Source organism: Kogia breviceps, chromosome 6 (genome assembly GCF_026419965.1).
Source record: "Kogia breviceps isolate mKogBre1 chromosome 6, mKogBre1 haplotype 1, whole genome shotgun sequence".
NCBI classification, from domain to species: Eukaryota; Metazoa; Chordata; class Mammalia; order Artiodactyla; family Physeteridae; genus Kogia; species Kogia breviceps.
In genome coordinates, this window is record NC_081315.1 from 24,706,139 (window position 1) to 24,721,619 (window position 15,481).

General features: G+C 37.9%; 1 long non-coding RNA gene across 1 annotated transcript in view; it reads right to left on the reverse strand.

The window, feature by feature from the left end:
* Positions 1–379: 379 nt before the first annotated feature.
* The window catches only part of LOC131758312 (uncharacterized), a 41,637-nt gene continuing 26,535 nt past the window's right edge, over positions 380–15,481 (reverse strand). Inside the window, exons 5-6 of the long non-coding RNA XR_010840987.1 lie at positions 2,655–2,755; positions 380–425 (exon numbers count right to left, since the gene is read on the reverse strand). This is a non-coding gene — a long non-coding RNA (uncharacterized lncRNA). The remainder of the gene's footprint in view (positions 426–2,654; positions 2,756–15,481) is intronic.

A 15,481-nucleotide genomic window follows, 5' to 3' on the forward strand; every position in this document is an offset into this window, starting at 1 on the left:
AATTTTCTCTTTGCATATTAAAGAACCCTGTGGAAAAGAAAACAATTAAGACTTGGCCTTGTAAAGCACATGAGTGTTAGTATCCTTTCCCATTTTAAATTGATAGATGATTTTTGGTTCATTTAACAAAGAAGTTTAAGGATACATCTTTCGAATGAGTTAAGTGTAAATTAACTCATGTTTTGAAATAATTTTGTTCATAAAATAATTTAGTTTTGTCAGGGTATTGCTAATTTAAACAAGATGACCTACTTTGCACATGACATTCTTGCGTTGCAAGGAGATTCTTGGCTAACAGCATCATAATTTCCAAAAGATAGTCCAGAAAACACACACAGAGTACTGACGTTATCAAAACAAGCTCCACAGCCATCACTCACCAAGACCATCCTGGTACCACCACCATTTCATTCAGAAAATAGCCTCTGGAAGGAAAAAAAAAAAAGGAGTGATAGGGTTGAGGGGGTAGTTGGAACAAATTGCAAAAGACTGAACATTTATGTTTCTCAGAATCACCACTTCTCCTTTTTAGGTCTAGCCAAAGTCTTAATTTATTGTATTATCTTTGCTTTTATGTTGTCTTAGGTGAGACTCATTTCCATCTTTCCCTTTGAGTCATGTGGGAATGAGGACAACACAGTATTGAGTCATACAGTCAAGAGAGGAAAAAAACTGCAGCTGATTATCGTTTTTCCAGATGCCACAGTGGAGTTAAACTAGCAGGGGTAATAAATTAGAGGGACAGACCCTTTCTTAACAGCAATGGCAAGGTTAAACAGAGAAAATCAATGGACAGCTGTGTACCAAGTGTTTATGGTATGTGATATACAGTACGGGGTTACAAAATATATTCCTGTCTTCAAGATACTGGCAAACCAGTTCCAAAGACAAGCCATAGACATATAAAAATTTACAAAACTAAAACCTTGGTTAGGTCCACCAGTGGGTAGTAAGGAAAGAATTTATTGAAGGGATAATAGAGATTTAAATTAGTATGATACATCACTATACAGAATTTTTGTTTGCATAGTTCATGTAATCCTGACAATCAGTTTGAAAAACTGGTCTTGTTATCTTTGTTTTACAGATGAGTGGCCAACAGCTCAGTAAATTCAAATGTTACTTTCTCATAGTCACAGTAATGAGGCAGCCCCCCCCCCAATATTTTTGCTCTTACAAAGTTATCACGTTTTGTTTAGATAGAGCTAGATATGAAAAACCAGATACTGATACTGAAGACCAGATGAGGCCATGGGTTGGCCTATCTCCCTTGATGGGTAAGGGCACTGCCAGAGTTAAGCAACTGGAAAAGAAGCAGGACCCCAGATAAGAACCCAGAACTCTGGCTTTTGGCCCACAGAAGTAAGAACTTGTATTCCTTTGGGCCTCACTGGCTTCATCTTATTCTTCAAGGATGATGGAGACTCCGGATAACTGGTATAGAACATGCCCACCACAAAGTGGCCGGATGGGAGCTCAGATAGGACACAGCCAGATAGACCGAGAGAGTCAACATTTTATAAGCCTAACCATCTCAGTTCATGCTATTCTCTGGGTGTGTTTGTTTGTTTTCCACTTTTCACCCTTCCCCAATCCCAACCTGTATGTTGTTCCTCTTTCAGTGGAATTACAGACAACAAAGGTGTCATGTTTTCACCTGTATCCCTGAGTCATTCATGGTGATATAGGTGGTGGTGGGATCAGGGGATGGTGGGTTTTAGCCAAATCTACCTACTGTTCTCAAAGTGAAAATCTCTCTCTATCTATAACTGTGGAGTCGTTGAGGTAATTTTCTTAGGGAAGGCAGTCGTTTCCTCACTGCCAGATAGGTTAGCAAGTAACAAGGTAGGAATATCAATCCTTAGTCTTCTGCTGTTTAACAACTCTGTTCTTTGTGCTGCCACACCCCACTGAATACAGAGAGGAACAACAGGTAACAATGCCTTTCATGAGGTAAGGACATAACTAGTTAGTTAACACTCCTCATGAAAACCAGTAGAGAATTTTGATCCATAGAATAAAATCTGTGTGGATGTCGTAAGAGAAGTAAGAAAAAAAATTACAATGTTGAGAAGCCATAAGACACCCAAGAAGGTGAATTTCAAGATGGCGGGAGTCAGAAGTGTTGAGTGATGAATTTACCCATGGCTCCTAATTTCAGTGTCCTTTTAAGTGTCTTTTGTGTCTCTCATTCTTATCTCCTCAATTAGAAGACGCTGGAGATGAAAACTCCCCACCACTCAACCACTACCTCCATTTGTCACTTAGTATATGGTGTGATTATAAATAGAGACATTCTACAAATTGCCTGCACACATCAAGTTTTTACTTCACAGCCACAGCTATATACCATTCATCGTTTTTAACTAAGAATGCTAATGCAGTCCCCTGTGTCCTCAGTCCTTTCAAGAAGTCTTGCAACTTCTGTGCTTGAAAAGACTAATCTTTAAAGACGAAAAGAGAAACGTTTGCCTCCATCAATATAGCATTGAAAAGTCAATTTTAAATTTGTCAGGGTTGTGGCAGTTGATTTGCTCTTTAACAAATGTGACAGGAACAGACATATTGCACAGTTTGAAACCAATGACTAATATGAAATTTTGGTATGCAAGGTGTCACTTCACAGTAGAAGAAATATTTGAGGTTGAACCTACCTTAAATACACTAATAAAAACCACAGTAGTTTACTCAAAGACGTTTGTTTCCCACCACTGATCCATAAGTAGCTCTGCGTTGCTTCTCCAGATAAAAAAGACTGAAAAATAAAACAAAAAACATATGAAAAAATAGGATTAAATGACCTATTTTGAAAGAAGAATTTAGGTTATGAAATTACAAGATGATTTTTTCTTGTGCTTCATAAACTGGTTCTAAGGGAAATTCCAAGAAAGTGACTTTTAAATTCTGTGAGCAAAAGAAGCATCAGTACAGGAAATGTCTAGTTTTCCAAGGTGACTATTTACCAGCTTGTTTTTATAGGTTTTAAAAGTTCTGTTTAAAAAATTAATTTTGCTATTTAAAAGTTATACATACCCATCATTCAGATAGAATATTCTCAAATGTTTCCACACTAAAAGATTAGCTTTATTAGCTTCAAAGCAATACAATTTTAAAATAGATACCAAAAGGTTATCAATTTTTATCTTGGGGTGTAGGATGGAGTGAAATTATTGTGATTTCTGTTGCCTTTGTGGCTTTACATATTCTCCACATTTCTACATTGAGCATGTATTTCTCTCATAATCAGAAAAAAAACTTAAGAATGATTTTTTTTTTTTTTTTTTTTTTTTTTTTTTTTTTTTTTTTTTGCGGTATGCGGGCCTCTCACTGTGTGGCCTCTCCCGTTGCGGAGCACAGGCTCCGGACGCGCAGGCCTAGCGGCCATGGCTCACGGGCTTAGTTGCTCCGCGGCACGTGGGATCTTCCCGGACCAGGGCACGAACCCGCGTCTCCTGCATCGGCAGGCGGACTCTCAACCACTGCGCCACCAGGGAAGCCCAAGAATGATTTTTGAAATAAGCTTATTCATATTGTATTCTGGGGGTGTAAAGCAGTACCATCATTCTTTCTGAGAAAACCAAAATGTCCTCTCAGAAGGAAAAAATAAGGTTTCTATAAAAATTATAAAACCAGACCCTGGTTGGCACCCTGTTGAAATAATTTTGAGTGACTTTTATGATTCAGAACATTAATTCAGCATATTTCAATTTTCTCTGCTCTGGGTGGCACACTACTTTCCTCTCATTGACTTCCAGAGTGTTCTGTGTGTGGACCAACTATCCAGGGAATGGAATTAAACCTGGCCCAGCAGGACTCAGCATCTTGTCATGGTTCTCTTCATCATTTGCATAGCATAGAATTCTTTTTGGCCAGGAAAGCACTTGTTTATTAAATTTCCCATAAAAAGTCCCTGGGTTTAAATTAAGGAGGACCTCATTTCAAGAAAAAGCACACAGGGGGTTTCATAACACAAAGCATTTGAGAAAATAGTCAGAAAGGTTTTATCCATCCATTTACTTCTCTCATTCAGAGTAATGTTATTTGCCCAACTTGGGACTGAGCAAGCCTTTTCTCTGTTGTTGTTTTTTAAGGTTCTTTTCAAGTGGGTATCCATTAAAAATCATTCTATATGTTTGTAATGTGATTACAAACCCAACTTTTTCACTACCTTGAAGACTTTCCTCTTTATTCCTCTTAACATTCGCTCTGCTGGTTTAGATAACAATATAAAACCTTACATAACTGCCATATATTGATGAATGAAAGTTAAATTCTTCTGATTTTCATAGTTTTCCTCCAGCTCCATAAGGAACTATTATCAGGGAATCAACGTGCACTATTTCTCTAAATATATGAATCAATATTTTTCCCTCTAACATATATTGTACTATCAGTAGGACATTAGACTAGACATGAAAATCTGATTTTGCCAGTGGATATTATTTTAGTAACAAAGCAAAAGTAAAATGCATATTTTCCCATGTGGTTCTTTATTAGACAACAGCTACTGAGCTTTACCTGACAATATGTTTTAAGAATAAATCACTTCCATTTTATTTTTGTTCTGTACATAGACATCAACCTCCATCTACACAGCAAGTGTGAGGTGGTATCAGTTAAGAAAATATTAGCAGCCTGGAACATCTTTCATTATGTGAAAATGTCAAGTTCATCTCACTTCAATGGATTTCTATTCATGGATATTGTTATCTAGATGTAAATATCTGTATGCAAATAAATGAAGAAAATATAAGAAATATACATCCACTGTGGTACCATTTTCTTATGAAAGTGTTCATAAAATTTAAGAAGACAGAATTCCTAGAAATCATTCCTTTGACTTAGTTGGAGTGCTCAAGGTTCTTATGTTTTTGTTTTTGTTTTCTTAATTCATAGCATCACTGGTTTTAGAAACAATTTCCTAGTCACTAGGAGAAGAGGGGCCAAAAGACCTAACCAAGCCACTTGCTAGGAGCCTTGTGCTTCTCTGGGTGAGATACACTCACACTGACAGCAGAACCACCTTGTGGTCAGAGTCTATGAGAAGGGCCCTGTCTTGTCCTCCAGACCAACCCAGAAACAGAAAATGCCACAGTTGGCCCTGAAGAGGTTATCCAGTTACTAAGTTCAGACCAATCTGTTTGAGAAAGGATTAGCAGAAAGCATGTTAACATTCTAGGGGGTTGTAACCTACCTTCCACACCCTCAATCTACCTCCCTGCTTTACAGGAAGTCCTGTCCTTGGAGTTATAGGGACCCTGTCAAGCAGACGATGTTACACATGGACACACTAGAGCCAACTGAACAGCAAGGCATCAGGCAATAGGAAACTGCTGCAGTTTCACAACTTACTTTAAAAACTGTATTTTTTGCTGGAGTGTGGAGAAAAGGGAACCCTCCTATGTTGTTGGTGGGAAGGTAAATTGGTGCAGCCACTATGGGAAACAGTTTGGAGGTTCCTCAAAAAACTAAAAATAGAGTTGCCATGTTATCCAGCAATCCCACTCCTGGGCATATACCCAGACAAAACTATAATTCGAAAAGATACATGTAGCCCTATGTTCATAGCAGCATTATTTACAATAACCAAGACATGGAAACAACCTAAATGTCCATTGACAGATGAATGAATAAAGAAGATGTGGTATATACATACAATGGAATATTACTCAGCCATAAAAAATAATGAAACAATGTCATTTGCAGCAACATGGTTGGACTTAGAGATTATCATACTAAGCAAAGTAAGTCAGAAGGAGAAAGACAAATACCATATGATATCTAAAATATGACACAAGTGAACCTATTTATGCAACAGAAACAGACTCACAGACATAGAGAACAGACTTGTGGTTGCCAAGGGGAGTAGGAGTGGAGGAGGTAAGGATTGGGAGTTTGAGATTAGCAGATGGAAACTAGTATATATAGGAGAGATAAACAACAAGGTCCTACTGTATAGCACAGGGAACTATATTCAATATGCTGTGATAAACTGTAATGGAAAAGAATATGAAAAAGAATGTATATATATATGTATAACTGAGTCATTTTACTGTACAGCAGAAGTTAACACAACATTGTAAATCAACTATACTTCAAAAAACTAAATTTTTTTTACAAACTATATTTTTATGTTCTCTCTTCTCTGGCTCTTTATCACGGGATCCAAAATATTGCTCTCTTTCTGTTCATATATTTTTAAAGTAGTTTATCATTATTATACTAACACTTTGTAGGTATAACAAAAAGGAAGAAATATACATGGATTCATATCTCTTAGTTCTTCAAATAAGAAGACATTTTTTAAAAAAGGAAAGAAAATTTCCAAAAGCATTTTTAGTTCTTGAATAAATTTATAACAGAATGAGTGGTACAATAATCACTTTATTGAGAACATCTACAATGTTAAGAATTTGCTTTTATTTTCTGTGGATAAGAAGATCTATTATGTTATGAAATTGCTTCCAAAAGAAATTCATTAATTATGAAATTGCTTTCCAAAAGAAATTGGATTTATACAGATTTACTCTGCAATTTAGAGGTTATCTCTACTTCACATATTCTTATGAAAATTGTTTGATAATGTTTTTTGTTTTGTTTTGTTTTGCTGAATATGCAGTCAAAACCTCTCTATTCTGTCCCACCAAAAACTACTTTTAATTTCAGCTAATGAGGATGTTGTACTAATTATTTGCAACAGCTTCGTACTTGCTATTAACCAAATCTTGATTCTTTTTTGGTTTGCATTTTAATGTTATTTTCAGTACATTACAATTTCAGAAAATTAATGTGGACAATAAAGTTATAAAAGCAACCAACTTTCCTTTCTCCTGGACCCATTTGTAATTGGTTTGGCCCAGGTCACAATTATTCTATAACCAAAATGCATCAATTGCCTACAATGCGTGAAGCACTATGCTAGCTCCTGAGGAACTAATGGTATGATTAAGAAGAATATTATCTCTAGTCTACTTATGCTCTAACAAACATCACTGCTATTCAACCAATAATAACCAAAAATAATGAGTTTTATGAAGAAATGCGTAATACTATGGTATCCCATGGGGGAGAATTAATATCAACTGGGGTTTTAGGAAAGGTTCTCTGGAGAAAGCTATATTAAACTAAGACCAAATGGCAGTTGTCTTCCAATATTTATTTTCTCCTTATTCCATGTAATAGAACTTTACCTGGATACATAGAGACTCAGAATGAAGACTCCTTGCTTTCTTCACAGCTAAATGAAGTAAGATGACTAATTTCTGGCAAATGCAATATGAATAGAACAATGTGAAGGGGTTTGTACCCTTAGAGGGAAAGTACATGACCTCATTTTTAATCACTTTCTGCTGGGGGAATATGATCATGATGATAAGACATCTTGGAGAATGTGAGTAAAACAAACTATGGGGATAGGAGAGTAAGAAGAAAGGAGTATGGGCCTCTGATGATATTCACAGCATAGCAGCCATACCAACTTAGAAATAAAATTCAATTTTGTTTAAATTACTGTTACTTTTGTTCTCTGTGACATACAGTTGGACAAATATCTTAATATTTTCTTGAAAAAAGAGGCTAGGTAATCCAGAGGTAGAAGAGGAGGACAGCCTCTAGACAAGTGGATAATTGTGCACAACCCATTCAAGGAACTGAAATTGCTCAATATGACTGGTATAGAAAGAGGAAGGGGTGGATTTGTCAAGGTGAAGCTGCAGAGGTGCTACAGTAGATTGTTGTAAGAATGACCCTCAGTTTGTTTGTGCCTCTGGGTACTCACTCTCAGCTTGACCATGTGATTTGCTTTGGACAATTGAACAGTCTCAAATTGGACACTATTAGCAAAGCCCTGCAAAGTGCCTATGTGCTGGGTTTTGCTCTCATGTTGCTCTTTTGAACCCTGAGACCACCACTTGGGCCAAGCCTGGGCTAGCCTACTGGAGGATGAGACCACGTGGAGCAGAAATGTGCTGTCCCAGCTGAGCCCCCTGAGACCAACCAGCCTGCAATGGTTGGACATATAAGTGAAGCTGTCCCAGACTAACTAGGCCCAGCAAAGCTGCCAGATGACCTCAGCAATCTATCAGAACAGTCCATTTGAGAAATGCCTAGCAGACCTACAGAATTATAAGTAAATAATTGTTGTAAGCAGCTACATTTTGAGATAACTTGTTACACAGCAAAAACTAACTGATAAAAGTAGACATCACAGATTACATAGGATTTTATGGTTATTATTCATTCATCCAATATTTATTGAGCACTATGTACCAGGTAGTGTGCTATGTAGGCATTGGAGATGCAGCTGTGGACAAGACATAAGGTCTCTGCCCTCATGGAGCTTACCTTCTTACTGGCCATACTAAGAAATTTGATTCATCATATGGACAATTTAAGAAACTATTAAAAGTCTTTAAAGCAAGGGATCAATTTATGCTATTTGCATATTTAAAAGATTGTTCTAGTTACCGTGTGGAGGGTGGGTTGGAAGGGGTAAATATGAAGACTGAAAGATAAGATAGGAGGTTGATGCAACAGTCCAGGTGAGGAATAATTGTGACATAGACTAAGGTCGTATTGGTGGACATAGAATAGAGATTAGTTAATTAAGATTTAGAAAGCACAGGGTTTGCAAACTGATTAAAACTATGGAGTGAGGAAAAAGGAGGATCAAGGATAACTCACTTTCTAACTTGAGCAAGTCATCAATAAGTAAAAGTGCCATTTATTTAGGTACAGAACATGGAAAGCAGAGAAGGTTTATGGAAAAAAGATTGTGACATAAGATTTAAAGAAGTAGAATTTGAAATGCTCATGAAATATTAAAGTAGAAACATCAAAAAGGTAGATATATGATTCTGGAGCTCCATGAGATTCTAGTCCGCATATATAAATTTGGAATTATTTTAATTTCTGTTAAAGCCACATAGAAGTAGAGGACATTGCCTAGAGAAGGGACAGTGTAAATGAAGAGAAAGGAGGACCTTGGACAGAATTTGGAGGAATGATAACACATAATGGTTTATTAGAGAAGGAGAATCTAGCTAAAAAGATTAAGAAGAAACAGCAAGAAACTTTTATATATAGAATGGATAAATAACCTGGTTCTACTGTATAGGACAGGTAACTATATTCAATATCCTTTGACAAACCATAATGGAAAAGAATATTAAAAAGAATGTATATATATATGTGTGTAACTGAATCACTTTGCTGTAAAGCAGTAATTAACACAACATTGTAAATCAACTATACTTCAATGAAAAAACAGAAGAAACAGCAAGGAAAATGGGAACCTGGGATGTGTCTTCACATGAAAAAAGGGAAAAAAGTATTTTTTATTGAAGTATAGTTGATTTACAACATTGTGTTATTTTCAGGTGTACAGCAAAGATTAGGTTATGCATACATAAATATATTTTTTGTATTCTTTTCCATTATAGTTATTACAAGATACTGAATATAGTTCCCTGTGCTATACAGTAGAACCTTGTTGTTTATCTATCTTATAAATAGTAGTTTGTATCTGCTAATCCCAAATTCCTAATTTATCCCTCCCCCACATGCTTTCCCCTTCAGTAACCATAAGTCTGTTCTCTATGTCTGTGAGTCTGTTTCTATCTTGTAAATAAGTTCATTTATATCATGTTTTAGATTTCACATATAAGTGATATCATATGACATTTGTCTTTCTCTGTCAGACTTACTTCACTTATATGATAATCTCTAGGTCCATCCATGTTGCTGCAAATGGCATTATATTTTTCCTTTTTATGGCTGAGTGATATTCCACATATATTGTGTATATATACCACATCTTCTTTATCCATTCATCTGTTGATGAACATTTAGGTTGCTTCCATGTCTTGGCTATTGTAAAAAGAATGCTGCTATGAACATTGGGGTGCATGTATCTTTTTGAATTAGAGTTTTCTCCAGATATATGCACAGGAGTGGGATTGCTGGATTATATAGCAATTCTATTTTTAGTTTGTTAATGAGCCTCCATACTGTTTTCCAGAGTGGCTTCACCAATTTACATTCCCACCAGCAGTGTAGGAGGGTACCCTGGGAAAAGAATATTTTAAGAAAAGAATGGTCAACTCTATTAAATGTTGCTGAAGATAGAAAAGAATTATTCGGATATAGTAACTAGGAGACCACTGGTGAGATGAGCAGAACCCCTGAGGAGAACTGGAGTTGGAAGCCAGAATGGAACAGGTTGAGAAGCCAGTGGAAAGTAAGGTCAAAGTGACAGCTAGTGTGCACAACTCTGTCAAGAAGTCAGTCTGTAAAGATGAGGAGAAAAATAAGCACATGACTACATAGGGGAACACGGGACTAAGGAATAGCTTAAATATTTACATACTTGAATATTAATAAGAAGGAGCTGGTAAAGATGAAGACGTTGAAACTACAGGTTAAATAAAAGAGGGATGAAATTCAGGCGGAGGATATGACATTTTATAGGAGTCAGATGTTTTGTCTGGTGACAGTGTGGGAGAAAGGAAAGGATGGATGCAGATGCAGGAAGATTTGTAAATTTGGTGGAGGTTGAGGGATATCCCACATGATGGTTTCTCTTTTCATGTGTATAACACTGGGAGTAAGTTCATATGCTGATTATAAAGAGGTAGAGGAGGAGGGCCTTGAAATTTTAAGGAGAGTGAAGAAAGTTTAGAACAGCTTTTGTGGTAAGTAGGAAAGCAAGCTGAGTTGAAAAACACGGTAAGATTGCTGAACACTGTGGAGAGCCAAGTGAAATGTGTGAGCATGAATTTACAGTAGTGCCATTTGAGTTTAGACTCAGGGGGGAAGAATCATTGGGTTTATCTGGAGTTGGAGGCTTTCCAGGTAAATGCAGCCAACAGGCGAAGGATCAAGAGAGTTAGGATATTAGCAGGACAGTAATTGAAATATGGAAGCAAGGAATCTAATCTAAGGAGGACAGTGGGAGGCGTGAAAACTAGAAGAGATGTATATCAGGACCAAGAAAAGAGATCAATGGCCTGGAGATCAAGTGAGGTAGAAGAACAGTCATGGCCTAGATAGCAAAGCAGGAAGTGTTGATAGGTAGGAGGAGGAGACAGACAGACATTAGAGTGGTCCCAGGATGCCTACCTCCTGGTGTTCATACCTTCACGTGATCCTCTTCCCTTGAGTGCAGGCAGAACCTGTGACTTGCTTCTAACCAACAGAATACAGCAAAGGTGATGGGATGTACCTGATTACATGTATGTGATTACAGAACACAAGATTGTAATGACCATCTTGAGAGGGCATTCCCTCTCCCTTGATGGCTTTGAAGAAACAGCTGCCATGTAGTGAGATGACCTATGTCAAGGGTCATGTGATAAGCAACTGAAGAGGACCTCTGGCCAGCAGTCAACAAGAAACTGAGGCTTTCCTTCCAATAAGTTGTAAGAAACTGAAAGCTGCCAGCAACCACTTGAGGTAGAAAGTGGCTCCTTCCTCAGTTTTGCCTTAGTTGAGACTGGAGCCTGGTCAACACATTCATAGCAGCACTGAGAGACCCTGAAGCTGAGCCTGATGACTTAACTCATAGAAACTGAGATAATAAATGTGTTTTGTTCTAAGCTGCTAAATTTGTGATGATATTATTACAAAGCATAAATAATTAATAGAGAGGATGTGGTCAAAGAGGAACGTCAAACCAGAGGTGATGACAAGCACAGGAAGTTATCTCAGGAGGAGGTGAAAGGGGTGGCATGAAAGAAGGGGTTAGTAGAAATGAGAACAATTTAGAGAAAGAGGTTGTGTTGTCTGTTCCACAAGGACCAAAAAGTTACATATGTGTTGAACTTCAGATCTTAAAGAAATATGATAAGAGCAGATGCTGAGAACTCTTAGCAGTGCATATACAGAAAAAGACAGTCTCAGACTGTTCATGAGAAAATGAGCACAGTACTGAGACATCTGTGCTTAAGATAAGACAACCATCACAGCCCAGCTCTTTCGGAAGCACCACAGTGAACTGATAGAGCATGGTCTTTGGACGCATCTGGGTTTGGACCACAGCTCTGTGTTGACTAGTTATGTACCCATGGGAAATTTATTCACCTCTCTGAGTTTCTGTTTCTTATATATAAAATGTATTTACTTCATTGTAGGGTTGCTACAATGATGAAATGAGAGTATAGATGCAAAACACTGATTGCTGTACCTGGCATAAAGTAAGGGCTCAAATATAGCTCTTTCTTATGTTTCACAGAAGAAACTTCCTTTTCACAAAAATAATTGATCAAATAGGTTCAAAGACTGGAGGAAAATGTCACATAGGCAATCAAAGAGAGGAAGTTCTTAGAAGAACCTATACAAAAAATAAAAATAGACATTCATCTATATGAATAGAAGAGCACAAAAGGAATTGAGAAATCCACTATGTTCCAGCAGAGATAAAGAAAGTGGAAAAATCTTAGTTTTAAAAGAAATTAGATAAGGTTGAATCACAAACTTATAGGATGTAACACTGAATTTCAGAAATATTATCTCATTCCCCTGTCAGGAGATAATAAATCAATATCCATACCTCACAAGATTATTGGAGTATAATTGCTTTACAATGGTGTGTTAGTTCTGCTTTATAACAAAGTGAATCAGTTATACATACACATATATCCCCATATCTCTTCCCTCTTGCATCTCCCTCCCTCCCACACTCCCTATCCCACCCTTCTAGCTGGTCACAAAGCACTGAGCTGATCTCCCTGTGCTATGAGGCTGCTTCCCACTAGTTATATATTTTACGTTTGGTACTGTATATATGTCTATGCCACTCTCTCACTTTGTCCCAGTGCACCCTTCCCACTCCCTGTGTCCTCAAGTTCATTCTCTAGTAGGTCTGTGTCTTTATTCCCGTCTTGCCCCTAGGTTCTTCATGACCTTTTTTTGTTTGTTTTTTAGATTCCATATATATGTGTTAGCATACGGTATTTATTTTTCTCCTTCTGCCTTGCTTCACTCTGTACGACAGACTCTAGGTCCATCCACCTCACTACAGATAACTCAATTTCGTTTCTTTTTATGGCTGGGTAATATTCCATTGTATATACGTGCCACATCTTCTTTATCCATTCATCTGTTGATGGACACTTCAGTTGCTTCCATGTCCTGGCTATTGTAAATAGAGCTGCAATGAACATTGTGGTACATGACTCTTTTTGAATTATGGTTTTCTCAGGGTATATGCCCAGTAGTGGGATTTCTGCATCATATGGTAGTTCTATTTTTAGTTTTTTAAGGAACCTTCATACTGTTCTCCACAGTGACTGTATCAATTTACATTCCCACAAACAGTGTATGAGGGTTACATTTTCTCCACACCTTCTCCAGCTTATTGTTTGTAGATTTTTTGATGATGGCCATTCTGACCGGTGTGAGATGATATTGGATTGTAGGTTTGAATTGCATTTCTCTAATGATTAATTATGTTGAGCATTCTTTCATGTGTTTGTTGGCAATCTGTATATCTTCTTTGGAGAAATGTCTATTTAGGTCTTCTGCCCATTTTTGGATTGGGTTGTTTGTTTTTTTGATATTGAGCTGCTTATAAATTTTGGAGATAAATCCTTTGTCAGTTGCTTCATTGGCAAATATTTTCTCCCATTCTGAGGGTTGTCTTTTCATCTTGTTTATGGTTTCCTTTGATGTGCAAAAGCTTTTAAGTTTCATTAGGTCCCATTTACTTGTTTTTGTTTTTATTTCCATTTCTCTAGGAAGTGGGTCACAAAGGATCATGCTGTGATTTATGTCAGAGTGTTCTGCCTATGTTTTCCTCTAAGAGTTTGATAGTGTCTGGCCTTACATTTAGGTCTTTAATCCATTTTGATTTTATTTTTGTGTATGGTGTTAGGGAGTGTTCTAATTTCATTCTTTTACATGTAGCTGTCCAGTTTTCCCAGCACCACTTATCGAAGAGCTGTCTTTTCTCCATTGTTTATTCTTGCCTTCTTTATCAAAAGTAAGATGACCATGCGTGCATGGGTTTATCTCTGGGCTTTCTATCCTGTTCCATTGATCTATATTTCTGTTTTTGTGCCAGTATGATACTGTCTTGATTACTGTAGCTTTGTAGTATAGTCTGAAGTCCAGGAGCCTGATTCCTCCAGCTCCGTTTTTCTTTCTCAAGATTGCTTTGTCAGGTAGACTGGTTATTACCTATTCATTTGTTAGGTCTTGTGTGTTTTTATCTTGCTCCTTCATCTGCTGTGTGTTTTTCTGTCTTCTCATTTCGCTTATCTTACTGTGTTTGGGGTCTCCTTTTTGCAGGCTGCAGGTTCATAGTTCCCTCTGGTTTTGGTGGCTGTCCCCAGTGGCTGAGGTTGGTTCAGTGGGTTGAGCAGGTTTCCTGGTTGGGGGGACTAGTGCCTCTGTTCTGGTGGATGAGGCTGGATCTTGTCTTTCTGGTGGGCAGGTACACGTCTGGTGGTGTGTATGGGGATGTTAGTAGCCTTATTATGATTTTAGGAAGCCTCTCTGCTAATGGATGGGGCTGTAGACCTGTCTTGCTCTTTGTTGGGCATAGGGTGTCCAGCACTGTTCATTGCTGGTCCTTGAGTGAAGCTGGGTCTTGGTGTTGAGATGGAGATCTCTGGGAGATTTTCACCATTTTATATTCTGTGGAGCTGGGAGGTCTCTGGTGGACCAATGTCGTGAACTCGGCTCTTCCACCTCAGAGGTACAGGCCTGATGCCTGGCTGGAGCACCAAGAGCCTGTCACCCACACGCCTCAGAATAAAAGGGAGAAAAAAGAAAGAAAGAAAAAGATTAAATAAAATAAGATTTAAAAGTTATTAAAATAAAAAACAAAAAATAATTATTAAAAAAATTTTTTTAATCTAAAAAAAAAGAAAGAAAGAAAGAACAGCCAAACCAAAAATCAAATCCACCAATGATAACAAGTGCTGAAAACTATACTAAAAAAATAAAACAACAGACAGAAAGAACCCTAGGACAAATGGTAAAAGCAAAACTATACAGACAAAATCACACAGAGAAGCATTCGCATACACACTCACAAAAAGAGAAAAAGGGAAAAATACATATATATCGCTGCTCCCAAAGTCTACCTCCTCAATTTGGGATGATTCGTTGTCTATTCAGGTATTCCACAGATGCAGGGTACATCAAGTTGTTTGTGGGGATTTAATCCGCTGCTCCTGAGGCTGCACGGAGAAATTTCCCTTTCTCTTCTTTGTTCCCACAGCTCCTGGGGCTCAGCTTTGGATTTGGCCCCGCCTCTGCGTGTAGGTCACCTGAGGGCGTCTGTTCTTTGCTCAGACAGGACAGGGTTAAAGTAGCAGCTGATTAGCAGGATCTGGCTCACTCAGGCCGGGGGGGAAGGGAGGGGTATAGATGCGGGGCAAGCCTGCAGCTGTAGAGGCTGGCATGACGTTGCACCAGTCTGAGGCTCACAGTGCGTTCTCCCGGGGAGGGTGTCCCTGGATCACGGGACCCTGGCAGT